Source organism: Hyperolius riggenbachi, chromosome 5 (genome assembly GCF_040937935.1).
Source record: "Hyperolius riggenbachi isolate aHypRig1 chromosome 5, aHypRig1.pri, whole genome shotgun sequence".
NCBI lineage: Eukaryota > Metazoa > Chordata > Amphibia > Anura > Hyperoliidae > Hyperolius > Hyperolius riggenbachi.
The window spans coordinates 345,540,688-345,550,488 of NC_090650.1; positions in this window are offsets into that span (position 1 = coordinate 345,540,688).

Below are 9,801 nucleotides of genomic sequence, written 5' to 3' on the forward strand. Positions count from 1 at the left end.
ACTGTTAGGCATAAAATGCTAAATTAATTCTCTACTGCAGGCTATTACATTGATACAAAGGATAGTAATCAGGCAATTCAAAAGTTTGAAATCAAACTTTTTTCCAAATGAGCTTTTCTCTCCTTATGCCCCCAGGCTCTAACAGCGTATGCAGATGCAAAAGAGAAGTGACATGCATGCTGGATCAGCCTGATTGGCTGAAGCTTCTGTCACTTACCTCTTTGCGCTGCGATTGGCCACCTGGTCTCCCCTTCACTGCGGTGGATCCACCCGCTGTTAGAGTGCAGGGAGGGGGGCCAGAGGCTGTCTCCTGTCACTGTCCTCTGCCCTCCTCCTCCAGTAGCATGTCCACTCCCTCTCCGCCCGCCTGCTGCATCTGTCGCCGCCGCATTCCTCCTCTTCCCCGCACTGATCAATGGGGAAGGATAAAGACTGCGCTCACAGACTCACCTAATAATGGTTCCAGGCGCTGCAGTTCCCTTCTATACTCTCTGCACTGCCGCTGGCGGTAGTGCAGAGAACAGATAGGAATGGCAGCGCTTAGATCCATTATTAGGTGAGTCTGTGCCAGCTGCATTTATCCTCCCCGCTGTGCTCATAATTAGTGCAGGGAGGAGGGGGATGCGGGAGGGGGGGGGGGGGGGAATCTACTCGGAGGACACAAGATGGCCCCTGCCATCAAGAGAATGCTCCTAATTTACTATATAAAATTATATGGAAGCAAAAGGAGGACATTACAATACACATGTTATGTAAGTAGTGTTGGGCAAACAGTGTTCGCCACTGTTCGGGTTCTGCAGAACATCACCCTGTTCGGGTGATGTTCGGGTTCGGCCGAACACCTGATGGTGTTCGGCCAAACTGTTCGGCCATATGGCCGAACTAAGAGCGCATGGCCGAACGTTACCCGAACGTTCGGCTAGCGCTGTGATTGGCCGAACGGGTCACGTGTAGTGTTGGGCGAACATCTAGATGTTCGGGTTCGGGCCGAACATGGCCGAACTCCGAACATAATGGAAGTCAATGGGGACCCGAACTTTCGTGCTTTGTAAAGCCTCCTTATATGCTACATACCCCAAATTTACAGGGTATGTGCACCTTGGGAGTGGGTACAAGAGGAAAAAAATTTAGCAAAAAGAGCTTATAGTTTTTGAGAAAATCGATTTTAAAGTTTCAAAGGGAAAACTGTCTTTTAAATGCGGGAAATGTCTGTTTTCTTTGCACAGGTAACATGCTTTTTGTCGGCATGCAGTCATAAATGTAATACATATAAGAGGTTCCAGGAAAAGGGACCGGTAACGCTAACCCAGCAGAAGCACACGTGATGGAACAGGAGGAGGGTGGCGCAGGAGGAGAAGGCCACGCTTTGAGACACAACAACCCAGGCCTTGCATGAGGACAAGAAGCGTGCGGATAGCAATTTGCATTTTGTCGCCATGCAGTCATAAATGTAATACAGATGAGAGGTTCAATAAACAGGGACCGGAAACGCTAACCCATCACAGATGTTCATTGTTCATGTTACTTGGTTGGGGTCCGGGAGTGTTGCGTAGTCGTTTCCAATCCAGGATTGATTCATTTTAATTTGAGTCAGACGGTCTGCATTTTCTGTGGAGAGGCGGATACGCCGCCGATCTGTGACGATGCCTCCGGCAGCACTGAAACAGCGTTCCGACATAACGCTGGCTGCCGGGCAAGCCAGCACCTCTATTGCGTACATTGCCAGTTTGTGCCAGGTGTCTAGCTTCGATACCCAATAGTTGAAGGGTGCAGATGGATTGTTCAACACAGCTACGCCATCTGACATGTAGTCCTTGACCATCTTCTCCAGGCGATCGGTGTTGGAGGTGGATCTGCACGCTTGCTGTTCTGTGTGCTGCTGCATGGGTGTCAGAAAATTTTCCCACTCCAAGGACACTGCCGATACCATTCCCTTTTGGGCACTAGCTGCGGCTTGTGTTGTTTGCTGCCCTCCTGGTCGTCCTGGGTTTGCGGAAGTCAGTCTGTCGGCGTACAACTGGCTAGAGGAGGGGGAGGATGTCAATCTCCTCTCTAAAGTCTCCACAAGGGCCTGCTGGTATTCTTCCATTTTGATATTAGATTTGATATTAAGCGCTACACAGTCCTGCTTCTGAAGGAGGGAAATCCTCTCTATCACAAAAGTTCTTTTATATTGCCGACCTGGTTCTCACCACCACCACACCAGATATTGGAAAGGGACTCACCCTCTTCTAAGACCCCCAATTGGGTCTTAGTCTCGCCTTGGGGATATTCCCAGGTCACCCCCGACCTTACCGATCTGTATCTTTAGTGGGCTGGGCCAATCCTTGGTATTATTCCATAAGTACTGACAGATAACCTCCAAACAAACAAAGCTCACATAGCGTAATACTGTATGATATTAAAAGTTCTTAAAAATTTATTGCACTTACAATATTCTCCGAATAAAAACAGCATGAGTTTTTCAACGGGCTCTCCCCCGTATTGGTGGCCTCCGGAGGGCTCCCCAAAGGTAGCTTCTCGGACTGGCTGCCGCGCGGTCAGCCTTCCGTATGGTTTCCGCGTCTGCCCCCACTGTTGGCTCTGCACTCCACGCCGTCTCAGGTCCCGCCCGACTAGTTTCGTCACAGTACGTGACTCATCAGGAGCTCCTGATGAGTCACGTACTGTGACGAAACTAGTCGGGAGCTCCTGATGAGTCACGTACTGTGACGAAACTAGTCGGGCGGGACCTGAGACGGCGTGGAGTGCAGAGCCAACAGTGGGGGCAGACGCGGAAACCATACGGAAGGCTGACCGCGCGGCAGCCAGTCCGAGAAGCTACCTTTGGGGAGCCCTCCGGAGGCCACCAATACGGGGGAGAGCCCGTTGAAAAACTCATGCTGTTTTTATTCGGAGAATATTGTAAGTGCAATAAATTTTTAAGAACTTTTAATATCATACAGTATTACGCTATGTGAGCTTTGTTTGTTTGGAGGTTATCTGTCAGTACTTATGGAATAATACCAAGGATTGGCCCAGCCCACTAAAGATACAGATCGGTAAGGTCGGGGGTGACCTGGGAATATCCCCAAGGCGAGACTAAGACCCAATTGGGGGTCTTAGAAGAGGGTGAGTCCCTTTCCAATATCTGGTGTGGTGGTGGTGAGAACCAGGTCGGCAATATAAAAGAACTTTTGTGATAGAGAGGATTTCCCTCCTTCAGAAGCAGGACTGTGTAGCGCTTAATATCAAATCTAATATTGACTGTATAAAAATATTGGCGCACTTCCTGATTTGAGTGTATACATTTGCGCATCTCAATTGGTTTGTGTTCTTCCATTTTGACCTGTCTGGCTCTTTCTTCAAGCAGTTTTGGAACATTGTGTTTGTACCGTGGATCCAGAAGGGTATTAACCCAGTAATTGGTGTTGTCCAGAATGCGCACAATGCGTGGGTCGCGTTCAATGCAGTCCTAGGCCGAAGAGGTCATAGCCTAGGGTCACAAAACCTGTTTATTTGGGCAATTTCAATGGTGGCGAGTCTGACGTACATAAATCGCAGCAATGGCCGTTAGCAACGTCTGAATCTCACGAAATGTCTCATGCAGGTAGAAGACATATTGTTAGACTTGGGCTCCAAAGATGGGTTCCCTACATCTCTGCAAACCAGAGTTACAGGGCTCCAAATTTGGTAAAATCCCCCATAGGCTTTCATTGGGCCTCCTATTTACAGTTCCAAAATCTCACATCTTTTCAAACGGCAATTACTCAGCAGTGGCAAATTTTCTAGCATTGTAGGGACCCTTAGGGGGAACATGACTGGTGAGTTTCGGGCCCCTAGGCCAAAGAGGTCATAGCCTAGGGTCACAAAAACCTGTTTATTTGGGCTATTTCAATGGTAGTGATGGTGACGTACATAAATCGCAGCAATGGCCGTTAGCAAAGTCTGAATCTCACGAAATGTCTCATGCAGGTAGAAGACATATTGTTAGACTTGGATTCCAAAGATGGGGTCCCTACATCTCTGCAAACCAGAGTTACAGGGGTCCAAAATTGGTAAAATCCCCCATAGGATTTCATTGCCTCCCTATTTCACTTTCCAAAATCTCACATCTTTTCAAAGGGCAATGGCTCAGCAGTACCAAATTTTCTAGCATTGTAGGGACCCTTAGGGGGAACATGACTGGTGAGTTTCGGGCCCCTAGGCCGAAGAGGTCATAGCCTAGGGTCACAAAAACCTGTTTATTTGGGCTATTTCAATGGTAGTGATGGTGGCGTACATAAATCGCAGCAATGGCCGTTAGCAACGTCTGAATCTCACGAAATGTCTCATGCAGGTAGAAGACATATTGTTAGACTTGGATTCCAAAGATGGGGTCCCTACATCTCTGCAAACCAGAGTTACAGGGGTCCAAAATTGGTAAAATCCCCCATAGGATTTCATTGCCTCCCTATTTCACTTTCCAAAATCTCACATCTTTTCAAAGGGCAATGGCTCAGCAGTACCAAATTTTCTAGCATTGTAGGGACCCTTAGGGGGAACATGACTGGTGAGTTTCGGGCCCCTAGGCCGAAGAGGTCATAGCCTAGGGTCACAAAAACCTGTTTATTTGGGCTATTTCAATGGTAGTGATGGTGACGTACATAAATCACAGCAATGGCCGTTAGCAAAGTCTGAATCTCACGAAATGTCTCATGTAGGTAGAAGACATATTGTTAGACTTGGATTCCAAAGATGGGGTCCCTACATCTCTGCAAACCAGAGTTACAGGGGTCCAAAATTGGTAAAATCCCCCATAGGATTTCATTGCCTCCCTATTTCACTTTCCAAAATCTCACATCTTTTCAAAGGGCAATGGCTCAGCAGTACCAAATTTTCTAGCATTGTAGGGACCCTTAGGGGGAACATGACTGGTGAGTTTCGGGCCCCTAGGCCGAAGAGGTCATAGCCTAGGGTCACAAAAACCTGTTTATTTGGGCTATTTCAATGGTAGTGATGGTGACGTACATAAATCGCAGCAATGGCCGTTAGCAACGTCTGAATCTCACGAAATGTCTCATGCAGGTAGAAGACATATTGTTAGACTTGGATTAAAGGGAAGGTTCAGGGAGGGTGGGGAAAAAATAAAAATCAATTTCCACTTACCTGGGGCTTCCTCCAGCCCGTGGCAGGCAGGAGGTGCCCTCGCCGCCGCTCCGCAGGCTCCCGGTGGTCTCCAGTGGCCGACCCGACCTGGCCAGGCCGGCTGCCAGGTCGGGCTCTTCTGCGCTCCAAGTCCTTGTACTTCTGCGTCCCACGCCGGCGCTCTGACGTCATCGGACGTCCGCCGGGCTGTACTGCACATGCGCAGTAGTTCTGCGCATGCGCAGTACAGCCCGGCGGACGTCCAATGACGTCAGAGCGCCGGCGTGGGACGCAGAAGTACAAGGACTTGGAGCGCAGAAGAGCCCGACCTGGCAGCCGGCCTGGCCAGGTCGGGTCGGCCACCGGAGACCACCGGGAGCCTGCGGAGCGGCGGCAAGGGCACCTCCTGCCTGCCACGGGCTGGAGGAAGCCCCAGGTAAGTGGAAATTGATTTTTATTTTTTCCCCACCCTCCCTGAACCTTCCCTTTAATGCCTACATAGACTCAGGCTGACATGTAGAGTTTTTTACAGACCCCATCCTGTTAATTGTATGCTGCTGGAGCCTGGAAACAGTTAACTTTATGTTAGTGAGCAGGGAGGGCACTCGGGGGGGCACAGTGATTCCCAGGGGAAGGGAGAGTGGGTGAAGAACACCCTGGGAAAAAAACACAGAGACTATGGTAGCCCAATAGCACAATATGTCATTGAATAAAGTAAATACAAAGGCTTTCTGCAGGAAATATACTCACAAAGGTAGGTTGCACAAGGGAGCAACTAACCACGTGGCGCAGGTGGAGAGTATCTGCCTGTCTCCATTCGGGTGCCTCCTGGAATGACCGGATGCAGGGTGGTCGCACACTTAGAATAAAAGGAAAAAGAACTACCAGTGGTGAAAAACCACTGGCATACTATACCTTCCTCCCTGTTAGGGTAAAAAGGGAGGGTGAAGATAGCACAACAGGTTTGAAGAGGTGCCCAAAAAAGGATAAAATACAGGTAAAAACAAATAATATAAAAAATCAGAGGTGGCTTACCTCTCAGATGACACAATCAAAATTGTGATAAAATATAGTGTATTTAGCACAGCAACACGTTTTGTAGGTATAAGCCCACTTCATCAGGCCATTAACAGTACCGAATGTATACAGCCTCTAAACTCGGAGCGCCTCTCCGGAACTTACATCTAAAACAGATGCAGCAATTGGAGGATGTTAGCTTCCAAAAACCGTGCAGATTGTTCAGTACTAGAGTCTTCCACGACGTTGACATTCCCTCACAGAAGAATGCAAGTTATGTAATCTGCCCATGTTTTGGGCTCTGCACAGCTATGCAGCCAGTGGCGTAGCTACAAGCCTCGGGGCCCTGATGCGGAATTTGGACCCGGGCCCCCATCCCGATGTGGAATTTGGACCTAGGTCCCCCCCACCCTACATTAAATAGCCAGGTATAGGCGCCTCAAGTATAGGTAGACAGGAATAGGTGCCCTCATTATTGGTAGGCAGGAATAGGGGCCACCAGTTTCAGTAGCCAGGTATGGGTGCTCCAGAATAGATAACCCAGAATTAGGTGCTCCCAGTATAGGTAGCCAAGAATACATGCCTCTGTATAGGTAGCCAGGCATAGGTGCGTCCAGTATAGCCAGGAGTAGGTGCCTCAGTATAGATAGCCAGGAATAGGCTACCGACTCCAGGTACCTAAATATTGCTCCGACTCCTCAGCTCCATAGCCCTACCTCTGGGGACAGTCAGTGACTATGTACTTTATAAAGTGACACAGAAAATGTCTGTGCTATAACATAAATAATATGGTAGGACATCAGGTAACGATTATGCTGGGAATTAAACTGTTAGCTTCTATGAGGTACAGTTGCTGAAATAATTGTGTACTGTGTAAAGCACCGGGGGGTCGGTAATCAATTCTATATACAGTAAATTAAGATGAGACAGTGGAGTGTGAGATGGGGAAATAGAGAGTGATGCTGGAGAAAACATAAGAAAGAAAAAGTCAAGGAAAGAGAGGGGGGACGTATAGGAAAGTAGGAGAATGTGGGAAAGGGGAAGATAAAGAGGTATAGAAAAGGGAGAGACAGATTGGGGGGATATGGAGCAAGATTTAGCTGAGAAAACCTGCCACCAACACCCTGCACTGTGGAGGAGAGCACATGCAGAGCCTGACACAGAGTAGACCTCATGATGACGGGGAGAGAGGGGAGACAAGAAGACCAGAAAGTATATAGCCGGCAGGTTATCTTTTAATCTTAATTGCCCAAACTAGTTCACAGTTCCTTTCTCTGCTCCCGTAATTACAGACATCAGCATGTCATAACGTCGATAGCCTGTGAGACTTGTGTGATGCCGTGTGAGTAGTGAAGCACAGTGCTGCGGCAGCGGGCTGCGCAGGACTTACTTGTTCACAGCTGTGTGCTCGTTCTCTGAGCATCTCTGATAGCCGGAGCCTGGAGCAGGAAGGAGGGGGGCAGAAGTGAAGAACTGCAGACAGTGCTGCAAGCTCTGTGGTCACTTGCTGCCTGCTGGAAACAGAGAGGAGCGGCCATCCCTCGTTTCCGTTTCCTGTGCACAGCAGTCTGCATATGTGGAGTTGCGAGTGCAGCAGAAATCTGGCTCTGATGTGGGGAGGACGAGCGAGCCCCTCGGGGGGCCCTTAGGGGCCCCGGGCCCGGTCGCACAGGCGACTGCTGCGACCGTGGCCCCTACGCCCCTGTATGCAGCTGGTAAACTCAGGTGCAGCCAGCATTTGGAAGCACTGCCATTTTCTCCTGTTGAAAAAAATGGAAGTCTACTTGTGGCTAGCTGCATTCTTGTGTATCAGTTTGCATTCAGTTTATCTATATTAGGGTTTAGTACATAGTTTGCATCTGATTTGTATTCAAGGTGTGTATTTAAGTCCCTAGGGGGGCACTGCACACCTCTGTTGGTTTCATTTCAGTTGCAGCCTGATTAGGACCGTTGCCAATTTCTTGCTGTTCTTTAGAAAACCTCACTCCAATAAAATTGCGAATGCAATTTTATTGGAGTGAGATTTTATGAATATAATATTGCATATTCAATATAAGCGCTGTTTGGATACCTATTTCTCTGTACTATATATCTATTGGGAGATTTTTGGGAAACTCCCATTCCAAGTGCAGCTGCTGACCAATAGGCGCAACACTGTTGTTACACTTTAGAAAACCTGTAGACCATTTATGGCCAGCAGCCCCAGGTTTACACTATGTGTTAATTGTTAGTTAATGGTTAAGTCTCTTCTGTGAGGGCATGTCAACACCGTGGAAGAGTCTAATACTGAAAAATCTGCACGCAAACTTTTTTGGGAAGCTAACGTCCTCCATTTGCTGCATCTGTTTTGAATGCAATTTGAGTAATCTGCCCGTGTTTTGAGCTCTGCACATCTACAGTATGCAGCTGGTCAATTCCAGTGCAGCCTGCATTTGGAAGCGCTGCCATTTTCTCCTGTTGTACATTAGTTTATGAAGCTGATAGACTGACTAACCTTACATGACCTCTGGATCATCTTCGAACCCTGCAGAGAACATGAATGCAGAAATCCCAATAAAGACTGTAACTACTTTGGGTTCTGATGCCTCTTCTTACATCTTGTGGGTGCCGTCATCAATCCCTGCATCCTCCTCTGGGTGCTACTGCCAGTCCTTGCATTCTCCTTCAGGTACTGAGAGCCATTGCCAGTCCTTTTATCCTGTGCTTGCTGCCTTCCCCTCAAGGTGCAACTGCCAGTCCTCACATCCTGGCCAGACTTCACGCCTTCTGCTAACTTCAGGTTAGTCACTCATTGTCTTCATGAAAGGGCAGAAGATACAAGAATAGAGATGGAGTTTGCGCATGCGAACATGTTGTGCACATATGTGCATCAGGATTTGCTCCTCCAAACGGGTACAACTTCTTCCCTTCTTTGTCAGTGGCAAACTTTTTCGCATAATGCCCAGCCTGACCTTAAAACTTAGGTCAGCTGGCTTGGAATGGCCAATAGGAACTGAGTTTGCCCCAGCAAACATCTGCAAAAGCGCATTCATGTCAGGATTCACATTCAAACATGTTTGTGAATTTACATTGCTGCTTGCCTGGTGAAGCGAAAAAAGGGAATTTCACCCAGCACAGCACAAGGACTGATGATGGCACCCAGTACAGGACTGGAAAACGCATTTGAACAAGGACTATCTCCATGTCATACAGTAGGTAAATAGGACTGTAAACTTTGTGCTTAGCAAGCTTTGCAAGACTTGAAGAACATGTCAGGGGGTACCTAACTGGCAGATAATTTGTTTTGTAATTTCTGTTTTCAATCACAATATACAGTAAATGTGTGTGTATACTGTACTCTGTGTGTGTGTACTGCACTGTATTATCAACAGTATAATAAGTATATTAAAATTGTACCTGATGGGAAAAAGGTTCCCCAAATAGTTATCTCAGTAGAGGAAACCCACTGGATTATCCAGAGGCATCCCCCATCCCCCTCACCTCCCCTGATCCTGCGCTGGGCTCCCCAGGACCTCTTTGACAAGGGCTTGGTCGAAGAGTGCGTGTTACCGCGCTCTGTCTGTGAAGGAGTGTGGCCACACAGGTGCAGGAAGGCTTGCGACTGTGGACTAGCACAAAGCCGATCAGACTCATCTTTTTCTGCTTAACCTAAGAGTCCTGCACCTGCACAGTGCAGCC